At 38.7% G+C, this 15,335-nt stretch overlaps 1 protein-coding gene and 2 long non-coding RNA genes across 7 annotated transcripts in view; 1 reads left to right on the forward strand and 2 right to left on the reverse strand.

The window, feature by feature from the left end:
• Positions 1–15,335, reverse strand: part of FRAS1 (Fraser extracellular matrix complex subunit 1) — a 426,477-nt gene that overhangs the window by 334,279 nt on the left and 76,863 nt on the right. The window lies entirely within an intron of this gene.
• LOC139082298 (uncharacterized) lies at positions 10,025–13,096 on the reverse strand. The gene is made up of 2 exons (XR_011538158.1): positions 13,016–13,096; positions 10,025–10,425 (listed from the first exon to the last, which is right to left on the reverse strand). It is a non-coding gene; the product is annotated as an uncharacterized lncRNA (long non-coding RNA).
• Positions 11,187–15,335, forward strand: part of LOC139082296 (uncharacterized) — a 43,947-nt gene continuing 39,798 nt past the window's right edge. Inside the window, exons 1-2 of the long non-coding RNA XR_011538156.1 lie at positions 11,187–11,519; positions 12,895–13,021. This is a non-coding gene — a long non-coding RNA (uncharacterized lncRNA). The remainder of the gene's footprint in view (positions 11,520–12,894; positions 13,022–15,335) is intronic.

Genomic DNA, 15,335 nt, shown 5'->3' on the forward strand with positions numbered 1-15,335 from the left:
ATTAAAAAACACTTCTTGCACTTCTGTTGCTATTTTGCCAACATCTCATTCAGTTTGAGAACTTGATAATAGCTAATAATAATAATTAAATACAACAACTAGAATTAAATGGGCACCTACTATATGCTAGACATTGTGGTTGGTGATGTCGAGGCATAGCCTCATTTAATCCTTGTAACAACCCTGTGAGGGGAACATTACTCTCCCCATTTCAGAGATGACATCTAACGATGTTGTCCCCTGAACGAGCCCATGAATTCCAAGAGACATAATTAGCTTTGTGGCAGGGAGAAAGAACAGAGACAAAACAATTCGCCAAAGGTAACATGGCTAGTGAAAAGTAGACCTAGTCAGGGAAACTGGAATTCCTGGCTCCTCATTCACTTCCTGACCTCAGTAACATTGTTCAAGCAAAGATGATGAATGCATGATGATTGAAAAAAATTACTTACTTAATTCCTGAATGGCTTAAGCCAACTGTACTCAAGGAATAAAAGGGCAGCCTGCAGTTAACAACTCCCTTGTTTGGCCTGTTGGACTTTCAAAACCCTTCTTGTAGTACATGCAGCAGTCCCAATCTGGATCGTAATTTACATCTAAATTTCCCAGTGAAGAGCTGCCAATTTAGTAAATTGACACTGCCCAGTTCCTTCTTTTATTCTCTCATGTCAGACATCTTGCACACAAAGCACCCTCACAAAATCCAACAAGGTTCAGAATTAACCAGACACAATGGCCCTAGGGAGAGAGCATCTCCAAGAATCTGTTAGCAACTGCCTAGCCTCTTTATCAAGAGCTGGCTCAATCGCCAGAGGAATGCAGCATGAAACAGAGGGGATGGTCTGCTTCCACTCCTATCCACCATCCCCTACAAGAGAAAATAATCACAGGTGAACAAAAAAAGCAGGACAGCAATGACAACATTTTAAGGAAAACTAAAATTATCCCCATTAGAAAGCCTATATGGTCTAAGTCTCAGACAAAAAGTCCAACAGTCTGATAAAATGAAAAAATGTAGTGGACAGTAACTGAAATGGCACTTAGCACATTCTGACTGTGCCTACTCAAGGAAAAGAGAATTTGAGGGTTCATATTAGGTTTACATATATTTGCCAAACCATCTTGGAAGAAAACAAAAATGCTATGTAAGAACGATTTTCATCCTCTCTGGTAAACCCAGCCTTCTTTAAGGAGTGGCTGGGAGAAAGCAACGTTCAGACACCGTGGTCTGTCTGAGTGAGCAGTGCAGGGCAAGTGCAGAGGACAAGGAGAAGACCTGTATGGTATGCTTCTGATGGGAATTCAAGAGATGAACTCTGCAAAGCATATTATTCTATATTTGCTCAGCAAGAAGCCACTTATCCAGCACTTAGTGTAGGGGAAGGTCTGTGAATAGCAGCAGAGCACTGTCTGATAGAGCGCCGGAAGACGAGAGCATGGCGCCAAAAGACTGGGAACGGTTCTGCTCTGCTGTACACAGGGCTGCTAGGAGTCGGAATCGACAGCACTAATAACTACTATTATACATTAATTTAGCCTGTACCACAAAATAGGTTTACTACACTGTATAATAATCATCTGTTTATATATGTGTTTATCCTACGAGTCTGTGTGCTCCCTGAAGCAGGAATAGTCTTACTTAGCTCTGGCTTCAGCGATGAGCTCAGCCTTTTGTAGATGGAAGACAGTCAATAAGTATTCACTGAACTCAACTTTGTATCAAGATTAATGTCTGTGAAGATAAGCTAGAAAACTATTTAATTATCTTTAGCCACCTTGATTTTACAAATAAATGTGTTAGTTGATGTATTAGTTGGAGTAGACTAGACTGATAACACAAATAGATCCACTATGTATTGTGTTAAACACAATAGAATCTCATGTTGTGCTCAGTTAATAATCAGGGCAGATAGATGTTCCTGTCTGAGAGAGGGATTCTGTTCCAGGCAACCATTTAGGAGCACAGGTTGACAGCAGTTCTTATAACGGCAATCTATGGCTTCCAAAGTTGCCCTTGGGTGTGGCCAATCCAGAAAGCCAGAAAAGGGAATGCATGGAGAAGCTCCCTTTGGAATTTTTATGGAACAAGCCAGGAAGCGGCACATGTTTTTCTACTCACATTCCATGAGACAGAACTTAATCAAATAATACACCTAACTGCAAGAGAGATTGGGAGATGTAGGAAGGGGAAATGGATCTTCGTGAACAGATAGCAACCTCTGCCAGTGGTTGAAATTAATCCCATTTGGTTTACTCAAAGGAATTACAACCTAAAAATGTTTGGTGAGTATTAAGAAAATTAAACATTCTTGTGAGAATGGTTTTGTTTACTAAAAATCTCTAGTTAAGATATAACTTCTTCCTTAAACTAGCAGGAAATAAGTTTTGAGATTATTCATTAGCAAACTGTTTGTTTCCCTTGCTTAATTAAAATACCTTTTGCTGCCTTTGTGTGTATAAATATAAGGGATGTTCAAAAGGAAAAAAGTCTGATTAGTCTGGATATAACCACTGACACCTCATCCATCGAGGCTTAATTGACAATTTCAGCCCACATTTGCCTCTTGCTTTTCTGTGTCCTGTAGCTCTTACATGTCTCCATCCAAAAGAAAAATAAGTGGTCTTAAAATGTTTTCTGTTTTACTATATGAGCCTTATTTGCTTAACCACATTGCCTGATCCTCAAGGGTATCTTTATTTTATGTTTCTCTGGAAAGTGAAAATGATTTTATAAAATATAAACTGCCTTTGATATAGTCAAGTGTTATTTTTTCTTTTGTATTTCTTTCAGTGCCTAAGCACAGTGCTAAGTATTTAAACAATCAATTAGATCACTCACAGGTTTAACAAAAAATTAGAGCTCCAAGGGGCCTGTAAGTCAATTAATTGCAAAACAGGCTATAATTCTTCACCCCTCCCTGTTTCCATGCCCTAAAATGAGACTTTGGAGTCTATTTCCCCATCTCTTAAATCGGGGCTAGCCTTGAGATTTGCTTCAGCCAACAGAAGTTGGTAGAATTAATAGGCTTCAGGAGGCCTTATATATGTCTGCTCACACTCTTGGGACACATGCTTTGGTTGAGAGAATAAGCCCAGGCTAGCCTGCTGGATGATGAGAAATAAATGACACTCTCATCTTGTTGCCCAGCCAACAGCCAGCCATGGGAGAGAGGCCATTCCAGAGCGTCCAGCCCCTAGCCAAATGGCCTGCTGACTGCAGAAACATGAGCAAATTCAATCAAAATCAAGCAAGCCTGGCCCATGTTAGCAGGACTGCCCAGAAGACTCATAGATGCTTCCTGAGTACATGCTTATTGTTGGAAGACACTGATGTTTTGGCGTGGTCTGTTACACCCCAATAACTACCTAACACAGACCCTTAACTGTTCTCAATGACAGCCCTTCATTTTGCAGATGAGTAAGCAGAAGTCTTGAGCAAGAAAGTTATAAAAGCAGATACCAAGAAAGCTAGGATTACAACTCAGGTCTTCTAATTTAGCAGTTTGATGTGATTTCCATGAAATCACTTTGCTTCACTTCCAAGATCTTTGGAGTTTCTCACGTTAACATAAACATTAGGGTCCAATAAGAGCTAGACACTGAAGATGCCACCTTTACATAAGATGTGACTGTTTGAAACATACTGTAAATGGTAAAATATGATAAAAAGGCAAGATGTCCTACTATATGCCAGAGAGCTTGATGAAATATTCTGCAAACTTTTATTTTGTCAAAGGAAAGGTCACTGGGTCAGCTTTATCATACCTTTAGCTCAGAAAGCTCTGATTTTTACCTGGACATTAACCATTCTTCAAAAAAGGTGGGGGGGAGGGTAGGGGGAAATTCCAGCATGATTAATGCTCACCAGTTCTTAGAGCATCAAGAGAATCACTCTAGAATTTGTCTTTTTAATTTGTATTCTGACTTAAAGGACTGAAAGCTAGAAGGGCAGAAACCTTGACTTTTTTATTAGTACATCCTCACGGCCTAGCATTGGACCTGAATGAATGAATAACTGAATGAATCCTAAGCAGAGCCTGATCTTCAGGAAAACTTGAGGAATAGATTCAAGAAGATGAGAGTTTGGAGAAAGAATTTTAGACTGGTTTTAGGATGACGAAGCAGCTAAATAAAACATTACTTTTAAAAAGACCTGCATAAAAAAAGAGGACAAAAGGAATGAGGAAAATATTATCAAGTTTTTAAAAGGAAAAAGATGCTAACTATGTTGTGCCCATGTTTAAACACAACTTCATTAAAATACTCGACTTTCTCATAACAAAAATTGAGATTTTAAATAGCCTTTAGATTCCTTCCATAGAAAAGTTGTTATACAGTAATAACTTACATTTATATAAGGCATTATCTCAGGTAAGATTTTTTTCCCCTCTAGAACAATTTTACTATTTTACATAAGTACTAAATTTACGCTAGCATTTTAATAAAATCAAAACCTTTCTAAATCTCTTCTCACATCTTTCTTAACATTTCATGAAATTTAAAAAGAATGAATCTTATTAATTGGTCATAAATGTGGTTTCCATTCCTTATGTTATATTCTTTAATCTGTACTGATTCAAAATTTTATTACTCCTAAAGCATTATGAGTGGCTCTGGAATTACAAACACACCACTTTAAAAATAGCCCTTCTATATAGTTTCAAGCATCACACACTGCCCCACCCTCTCTAGTGGAAAGTACTGAGCACACCAAAGAAAGGTGTTCCTGCCTGCCCACCCTGGGACCCCATTTCTGCCTAAACCAAGCTATCTGTTCTGTAACCTCTTATTGCAGACCATTGACTTAATATTTGTCCTTAGGAACCCTGACTCGAATTGTCCCTCTTGCTTTCCATGTCCAGTGCGGGAACCTACATCATCTCTAGCCTCTTGGAACCCAACTCTTGTTCCAGCCAGGTGGCCAATGCCATCCCCACCAGCCAGACAGAGGGCAAGGGAGGTTGCACAAGCAGAGCAAAAGCCTCCTCCTGCTGCCATCTTTGTCAGATGTGACCATCCACAACTCTTTTCATGTCCCTGCACTGAAAGGAAAAGAATGAACTAGAACTCTTCATACTGCCCAGTTGAGAGAGAAAAAACCCCTCCTCTAACAGTCTGAGTGCAAAGGGGAAAGCAAAATACTATTTTTGTCAATAGTGAAGCTATGGAGGAAGTTATATGTTACCCTGTGACTTGGGACAAATTTTTCCAAAGAAGTAATAAGAAACTCCAGCAATACAGTTTAGCCCCCATATGGGTTACAAAGATTTGTGGGTTAGAATGGAAACCTAACCTTCACTTATCATAATTTAAAATATTATTCCCTTGGCAAGTGCGAGCACAGGGAAGAAGAGTTTACATGCTGAGTACAAACAACCGTTATAGAAAGTGCCCACAACTTAGACAGAAACCAGTCCCTGAGTTAGGATCTCTGCTAATAAAACCATTATAAATACGACCCACTCTTGGAATAATTAGGTAACTCAATTAACTTGTCCCAGAATATGTGAAATCTTTGCCCCTAAAATTTAATTAAAATAGTTTTTTAAAAACAATAGTGAGAAACACTATATAAATTTTTCTAACAATAGGGGAAAAAAAAGATAAACTTTTCAAAGAATGAGAAATAAATTACATGAAGGTACACATCTATAAAAATAAGGGTCTGTGCATACAAATCTACTCAGAAAAAGATAAATAAAAACAGAATGGGAAAATGTGAATAAAATAATTTTTATAAGAGTTGGCAATATTCCAAGAGTCTCCATGAAAAGAGTGGTGTCTTTACTATCTTTTCTATCATCTGAGGTTTGAGCGTGTTTTTCTACAGACAAGCAGCAAGTGGAATGGTGACAACTGTGTGTTATCTGCCTGTTGCTTCTTGTTTAATACCACTTCAAGTACCAGGGCCACTCAGCCCACACGATTCGTCCTAGGAAAAGGTAGAGAGTACACCTCATCCCACAAATTGTTTTCTAGCCGTTAGCTATAAAAACTGGAATACTTCTCGGAACTCATCTTTCTTACATACTTCCATTTTATTGTTTCCCCAATACAGGATGGTTTACACTGATACAGCAAGGAACTAAAACCATGTCTAAAAGTACAGCTTCCCTTCAGAAAAAGCAGCGTCATACTTCAGCATCACCCAGCTCCTGAAAGACTTGTCGGCCTGTACAGCCTCAGGAGAAATAACTTGGGTTTCCAAAGTTATCAGATAAAAGCAAAACATTCACCTAACAGGCAGTGACAGAAATGGAATAAATGTAACAACAATGACAATGGCAGCCAGACACAATTTACAAGACCCTCTACACTGGAAACCCTACGGCTGAGCTAGATTTGTGTTTCTGCAATCATTTAAGAGGACATTTTCTTCAAATGTAACCAATCACACTCAGTCTCCATTTACAACAGTGAAATACTGTTCTCCGTTTCCTCAGAAAGGACAGTGGGTGCTCAGCAATGTAGGATTCCTGTGGTGCAAGAAAACAGCAATTTCGAATGCAAGAAATACTTCTCATGGTACCATTTCTATCTCCTCCCACTTAAAACCAATTTTTTCTGGGAGACCGAACAAGATGGAAGGATATAATCATAAATTTCTGTTGATGCACAGCATCTTTCCAAGTTAGTGCCATATCCCATGTATGTTGACTAAAAATCATTTTTCTTGTGGATTCCTTTAGGCATAGGAATAAAACCTGCTTTTCCTCCTTCTAGCACGAAGTCAAATTCAACATCAAGAAAAATACTGTTAAAATTACAAGAGAAGAGGGGCTAGCCCCATGGCCGAGTGGTTAAGTTCGCACGCTCCGCTGCCGGCGGCCCAGTGTTTCGTTGGTTCGAATCCTGGGCGTGGACATGGCACTGCTCATCAGACCACGCTGAGGCAGCGTCCCACATGCCACAACTAGAAGGACCCACAACGAAGAATATACAACTATGTACCAGGGGGCTTTGGGGAGAAAAAGGAAAAAAAATAAAAAAATAAAAATTACAAGAGAAGAGATACATTAAAGACAAAGTATATTTCCATATCAAAAAATTAGTAGTTTGCCTATCTTTTGGCAACTTGATACTTATGTTTTTCTATATTCGATTACCAAAACTTGGAAAATGCATGGAATTGGGAATTGGGAATTGGAAAATGGATGACTAAATTCATCTTCATCAAACTCATTTATGGAAGACAAAGTCTTTTTAGCATCTTTCTACTAATAGCCTCAATTATCACTACAAAATGCCTACCTTGTTTTACTCTACAAGGTAGCCAGCCAAGTCTCCTCACTTTCCAGATGAAAATCTACGGTATTAGATGAAATCTGAAAAGCTGATATTTAATACAGGAGAATTTTCTAGGGTAGAGTCTTGCAACCTTACTCCCGACAGCTGATACAGACACGCCCAACATACTCCCAATATTGCACCAAGATTTTTGCCAAAAGAAAGATGTAATAAAGTAAATAACACTGAAAAAGTACTAGAAGTAATAATAATAGCTAGTATTTATTGAGTTCTTATTCTGAGCCAACTGCCCTGTCTAGATTATTCAATTTAATCAAAACAATCCTCTAAGGCAGGCGCTATACTGATACCCAATCGTAGGTGAGGAGACCAAGGCTAGAGACGCTCTGGCTCGTGCAGGTCACACAGTTTGCACGTGGCAGAGTCAGAATTCAAACCAGGCCACTTAATCTAGAGCCCACACTCTACATGTAGTAACGTCAAACAGTAAAGTGGAGTTGATTTATGTATACTGGCTCACTTACTAATATAACCAATGGATTAGAGATCTGGAAAAGATAAATTCTCACAAAAAAGAAAAAATAGGATAATTTCTTTTAATTAGAACAATCATATTTCTTTCCTTTTCTTATAAAACATGCTTTTTTTCAGATCTTTAAACACATGGGTCTTATGCTTGCACATGCGTCACAAAATAAGCCATTGAAAGATTTCAGAAATGGTGCTGTACAAAAAAATAAAATAGGGGCCGGCCCTATGGTCGAGTGGTTAAGTTCGCGTGCTCTGCTGCGGCGGCCCAGGGTTTCACCAGTTCGGATCCTGGGCGTGGACATGGCACTGCTCACCAGGCCACGCTGAGGCGGCATCCCACATGGCCCAACTGGAAGGACTTGCAACTAAGATATACAGCTATGTACGGGGGGGATTTGGGGAGATAAAGCAGAAAAAAAAAAGAAGATTGGCAACAGTTATTAGCTCAGGTGCCAATCTTTAAAAAATTAAAATAAAATATTCTAATTAAAAGAAATAAACCCTACTTTATTGTTTTACATTACAATACACAGACTGTAAAGATATTTAACATTATTAATATTACCAGTATTATTACAAGCCTTTTAAACTTCACACTTTGTCCCCCCTGGATTTAATGGTTAGGTATAGGGTACTCCAGTGGCTACATTAACAAAGGAAGCAGCCAGTGCCTAAGAAACAGCTTTGTGGGGGCAATAGCAAAGTGAAGTTCACAGCCCCATCTAATGAGCCAGACTTGTAAACACATCCAGGTGATTTTGCCATGGGGCAATGGGCCCAATGCTCCTAAACCTTCCGCCTGTTCAAGAGAAGTCAGAAAGTCAGATTTTCCTCTTGAATCTCCATATTTGATATTTTGGCAATAGACTCATTTTTTTTTAAAAATACCATGAGAAACAAATAAAACATGTCTGCAGGCTGTAGTTGACGTATCTGACCTCTAGTTCTTTAGTTTGTGATCCATGGAACTGATGCATTCTTACTAAGGGAAATATTTAAAACATATTTCTTTTTCATGTTCAGTGGAGATACAGATACATTTCTCGGGCTTTCTTCATCTATCCTTGCTTTCTCCCTTATTAAAAATTTACCCATGGGTAAATTAAAATCTGTAAAAGCACAAATCACAAGCACTATAAATAAATGGTAATCGCCACACTGATTAATAGTAATGGACACCTACTCTGAGTTACAGAGTAGCTGAGATAGGTTGGAGATTATGTGCAATCCCTAGAGCATCCTTTCTCTCCCATGGGAGGAAAATACTTTAAATGATTATGAAAGAGAGTAATAATATAGGAATAATCATCACTTAGTTCTAAGTTATTCTTAAAAGCAAATCATAGCAAAAATTTAAAATATTAATCATTACTGAAAATTTATAAAGCCATGATCCACACGGTCCAGAATAATGTTGCAATTAAAACCCAAAGGCCAAATAAGAATTTCCATTTTCTCTTGTATCTCTCATAATCATATAAAGGAGTTCCAAAATGACCCCATAGCAACATGAAAGCCCTGTCTTGCATGACTTTCAAACAGCTCAAAGGAGCCACTCACTGTCCCACTCCAGAAAAACTCTCCCACTTTATCCACACGACTCCCACTTTATCCACAGCTTTTCTATTTACTTTTCTAGATCATTTCTCTCTGAACTTTTCAGGCCCACCCTTCACACTCCCATTACATCAAGTTCCCCTCCAGTGAAGCCCCCGAGGTGTTAGTTTGTGTTCCAACTTGATTGTTTTGCTCTCAAAAATTCATCCATTGAGTTTTGTGCTTTCTTTCTTCAGCGAATAGGTACCCGAAGAGTCTGGGAACACCCACACACTAACTTTTGCCCCATCACATTAGCATCAAATGTGTGTGACACACAGCACTGCTGACCAAATGCTATGATACGTGATTGAGAAGCGCTGCCCTAGATGTCAAAGAGCTCCTGCTACTATCTGGTTTAAGGGCTTTAGTTAAATTATCCCAGACAACGTCTATTGATGCCAATCACTGTTTATGGTTACTCTTCTTCACTTCTGGGGGCCAAGTCCAAAATACAGTGATCATAGTTTTAACACCATATCAACACAACAGCTGTTCTCCAGTGAGAGATTTTTAAAAAGGAAACAGTAATGGCATAGCTAAATGGACAAAAGAATACCAACAGTCAATCTACTTTAGCAAAAGAGGGCAAGGGAGGTACAATAAAGTGAAGACTTGGTTTTGCCACAAAGAACCAGATCAAACCAACCCAGGTGTCACTGTCTTGACACATTATTTATTGCAGCAAGCCTAAAAATATAACACGTGATATATTTTCAAGGTGAACTAGAAATATTTTGCTTGTTGATGACAATGTATGCATGAGAATTTATTCATTGAACGTTGCCTGAGCACCATAGCTGGTGATGACTCTCTTCACTTAGCAGAGCTTAAAGGAGAAACTTCCACAGAGCAATCAAAGAAGAGAGAGCAGCTGGAAATGCCAGTCTAGAAGGGGCTGCTGGGACTCAGAGGTCGGAAAACGAAGAGTGTGGGTGTCCTGATTTTGTGGCAGCAGCAGAGGAGGAAGGCACCAGAAGGAGATGAACTGGAAACAAAACGAACACTGCTGGAACCTGGTAATGGGTCTTCCACACCATCCTTCTGGAACTGAAACAGTGGGGAAAGTCACTACAATGGTACCCTTATGGGAAAACAGCTGAGCTAAAACCACATTTGTCCCAGGTCCCAAAAGTGATTTCAAGACATTTTTCACTAATGATGTAACATTCAGAATCAGTCGATTCAACTCAATCACCTGAAAGGCCTCCTTGAGATAGAGATCATTTTTGAGATGCTGAAGCTACCTGGGGACGAGTGACTTATTTAGATAATGGAAAAACTACTGCCTCTTTGAGAGAACCTTACACATAAGCCAAGTTCAAGTATTCACACTGAAAAAATAACTGCAGTGACTGGGTAGGCATCATTGTTTTCTCTGGTCAGGAGAGCCTGTTCTGGCTACTAACGAGGCATTTTCACAAAACAGAGCAGATGGAAGCAAATTGTGTCAATTGGCTTGTTCCATTACCAGCCCTGCTGAAGAACCAGAAAGACAAGAAAATTCATTTGAGTTTTAAGCCTCCACTATAGATCTCATCAAAGAGATAGACAGTGATATCAAAAAAAGATGAGAACTTTGGGTTCAAAGAACACAAAAGTTCAGATATGGACGCAAAAGCTTTGTAAATGTTTTACACCTGCCAAGCTCACAAAAGTGAACATGAGAAATCGTTTATGAACTTCTATCACTTTTCAATTTAGCCCCAACCTATGGAAAGAGAGTCTTGCACCTCCACCCTCTGAATGCTGTCATGGATAATTATTTGGAATGAAGCTTTGACTAAGATTCTAAGAGCCCAGAAACAGCTGAAGGCAAAGGATCCGTGGACTCTATTTTAGAACTCGTCAGCCAGCAACAGCATAATGAGCACAAAGGGAGAGATTGCCACATGAAAGAATTACGTTGTTTGCTGTTTTTGTGTCTTTTTTTTAAACTCTAGCTGCTTGGCAACTCTCCTAGATCACAGCTTTGGGAAAGAAATGTATCTCCCTGATGAAAAATGAGCTAACAGAGATCCCATTGATGGCCCACTCACCAGCTCTGTATGAGTCTATGGGTTTCGCCCTACACAAGAAACTCAACCAAATTGATTTCCTGAACAGAGAAAAAAGAGAGGAGGAAGTTGGGGAAAGTAAGCCAGGTATGTTTGCTCAGATGTAAAAGATACCATAGTACAAACAGAACAACATTTCATCCTGACCACACGAAGCACGGTGTTTAAAATGTATAATTGAGCTTTCTTCTTCACTGCTTGCTCTTCACAGTGGGTTATAAATAAGCTCGCAGAATGCCGTGTGTTTCTATACTAGAAAAAGCAAGTGACTGTATCATCAGTTAACTTGAAGAAAAGGTCATGACACAAATAATAGTTTTGAAAAATAACTGTGCTTTCTAACTATAATCTCTCCCTCAGATTTTATTTTCCTTCCTTCCCATTTCAGCATAATTTACACTATCTACTTGATTCTTGGCAAGGTGCTCGGAGTAAAACTGGATCAGTTTAATCTTCTCATTTTTTCAATTTGTTGTCAAAATAAACAATAACAATCTTTTTTCTTACATTAAACACCTGCCAAAAACTTTTTGCTCAGATTATATCAATCTAGTTGAAAAATAAATCAGTCCACAGGTAGGTTCTAGAAGTCAGGCCGTGTCCTCGGTGCTAGGGAAATAAGATGAATAGTTCATGGCCTCAAGGATTTTACAGTTTAATGCAGCTACCTGAATCAGTATTTTATTATCTGTACAAATATAATGGAGAAGTGGTGTGAATAATCAAAAACAACCCAATGACTCATCCAAAAATAATGGAAATCATTAAAGGACAGTGTCACATATGTCACTCATGCTACTCCACTACCTCTGTTTCTCACTGGGCCAGGAAGATGGCAGAAGGGAGCACATCAGACCCCAGAGTGCAGAAGGCCTAACGACAAAGTCAATTACCTGCTGCTAGATATTCAAGGCCTCGGTATATTTAATCTCCCACATAAAGCACACATTCTTAGTACATGGAACTGTGATAAAACTCTCAGGATAATTCTCCTTTGTTTGCTTTTAATTACCCATCTGCTAAGATTCTCAGTTTGCTTATTTTTGCATTTTTTTTCCTCCAGGGATTAAAAATGGATTTTCTTAGTTCTTTAAATAATAACAATGAGAATGATTTAAAACAGTTATGGGAATAATTATATAAATGCAATTAAAATGGGCCTACAAAGAAATTTAATACTTTCTGATCTTCCCAATATCAATTTAACTTCTTTAGAATCAATGTTAGGTGTGGAGCCAATGCAATGGTGTAAGAATGGCCCTAAAATGGGCAAACATTGCTAGCTTTTAAAGCTGAGTGATGGTTACATGAGAGTTCCTTATAATGTTCTTTTCTCTTTTAAGAACTTTCATAAAATCCCATGATAAAAAATATTTTAAGCGGGTTTTAGGCAAACAGACCAGGGATATCTTGAGCAAGTTACTTAACTCCACTAACCGTAAATTTTCTCTTCTTTGCACAGAGACAACACGATTCCCTCTAAAGTGTACACCATTTGTTCCAAGAGAATGAGGAGATTAAGAGAAACTGTGAGTGACATTATTGTCCATGTGTTTCCATGAAGCAAAACTCAAGATACCAACCTGATGGTAAGTGGGTTCATCTCTGATTATAAAGGGCATGCCACATATTAGCTGCACACATGTGTATGCAGTCTCTTAGCCTAATGAAATAGGGATAAGAAAAAAAAAATCCCACAGTTAAAAGTAGCCATGAAGAAGGTAAATCATAGTGAATAATCTGCAATCTCAATTTGTAAGTATAGATAAATTTCTACTGAACACAAGATGCTGAAGAATTGCAGAGATTTCTTAAGTAAAGAATTTGATCTAGTTGGGCAAGAGATATCTTGAAATAACATGGGATCCATAAACTTTACTTGAACATCGCTGGGTAAATGCTAGAATTAATGTTATAAAGAAAATTAGTTTACAGAATATGAAAAGGGAAAAATTATGAAATGTAAAGCAGATATAAGAAGTATTGAGAAATCTGTTAAATTATTTCATGTTCTGCTCTTGAGATGACCAAATGGCAAAAGATACTTTGAAGAACATAATGTGAAAGTGTCTCTTGCATTGCTTTATTCTTCCTTTTTATTATTTTAGAAATTAATGCCACCTCCCCATATCAGATGAGGAGGAGGACAACCTGATGAAATACACAGACAGTCTTTAGCACTCTTCAGATGTTAAATGTTCTAAATATATTTCTAGTTTTGTTGAGCAGTGAAAGAGCTATCTATTTTTCATTTCAGCAAGTGCTGTGACGAACAATGCTGAATTCATCAAATAAGAATTTAAGGGATTAGACAGAAGGCAATGTAATTTGGTTTGCTAACGAGCTGAAATCTTGCTAGTTTCAGGAGTGTACGTAATTCAGTTCAATCCCATAAAAGTTTATGGAACCCCACTATATTCTGGGCACCATTCTTGATCCCAGAGAGTCAAAGAGATACATGCAGACACACACCCTATCCTCACAGAATTCTCAGTCTAATAGATATCAACACTGGACATTACCAGAACACAAAGTGTGGAGGGGAGGCATAGTTGGAATTAAGGCTGGAAGGCTAGCAGAAGGTCTTGCATGCCACAGGCAAAACCCTCTAGGGATATGACCAGTCTTAAGGTTAGAAAGATCACTGTAACATCAGTATGGAAGAACCTAGAAGAAGGGTATGAGTGAGGCACGAACACCAATAAAACAGGGAGAGCTGTTAAGCTATAGCGACAATCCAGGCAAGCAATAATGAAGGTTCAAGCTTATGCAGGCTCAATGAGGACAGAAAGGAAGGACAGCTCAGTGCTATATTTAGGTAGTAAAGTGAGGAGGACCCGTAGGCTGATGCAACATGACTACAAGTCATGAGACTAGTTTCCCTGGGAAATGTCTCATCAATGTATAGTCATGTCATATACAACACATTACCACTGAGAACCAGATTTAGATCCAACCAAAGGAGCAAATTATTTATTCCCACTGATTCTTCAGCACACAGTAAGACCTTGACAAACACCTGTGGAATGAATCAATGAATTCTCCAAAACTGAATCAGTCATTATCTGTGAGATATTGGCTCTGGGCCACTTTCAATCTACCAGCAAATATTTAGGCCAATATGCAAAGAACTAGTCTACATGACATAAAGGACACAAAGAAAGTACAAGGAAAGAGTCTTTTCTTGAATTCAAAATGCTTGTCTCTAGTTGAGGAGAAAATACATGTATACAACTTTAAACAACAAGTAAGCTTGAATTAAAGCATGTACTCAATTTAAAACCAGCAAGTCCTTTACTCTCCCTGGGAGCCTGGAATGAGCAACCCAGAGCCCTAAACAAAGGCATGTTGGTGAGAAACTCAACCTGACCCCCAGCTCTGTCACCTGAAGCCACCCAGTCTCTCCCTGCACCTCAACGCTTCCTGTGAACACAATGGGGGAAGCACCTTGAGCAGCACCCTGTCTCTCCAGAAGCCGCACAAAGCCTGGCACTCCAAACACACACGAATTCACAAGGAAAGATGCCAATTCAACTTCATAAACAGATTCCAGCCTTTCCTAATGGCAACACTGACATTCATTTCTCTAAAATATAGCATACTAGTACGATAAATTACCATGTGAAGTGACACAGAATAGATAAAACCATGCAAATATTGATTTAGCTTCTAGGCTGTCATTTAGAATCAGTCCTTTTCAGAACAGTAGTTGAACAAGTACAATTCCTTCCATCTCCAGACTATGAGATTATTTGAAAAGAAAGAAAAGGTGCTACCTTAAAAATTAATATATCTTCCCAACAAAGACTAAGAATGCTTGAAAGTTCTGGTCAGCCGTTAGGCCTTACCACTCTGCTGGTTATAATAGAAGGATAAGAATTGTGAGGCTTTAGAAACCCCCAG

The sequence above is a fragment of the Equus przewalskii genome, chromosome 3, assembly GCF_037783145.1.
Source record: "Equus przewalskii isolate Varuska chromosome 3, EquPr2, whole genome shotgun sequence".
In the NCBI taxonomy this organism is placed as follows: domain Eukaryota; kingdom Metazoa; phylum Chordata; class Mammalia; order Perissodactyla; family Equidae; genus Equus; species Equus przewalskii.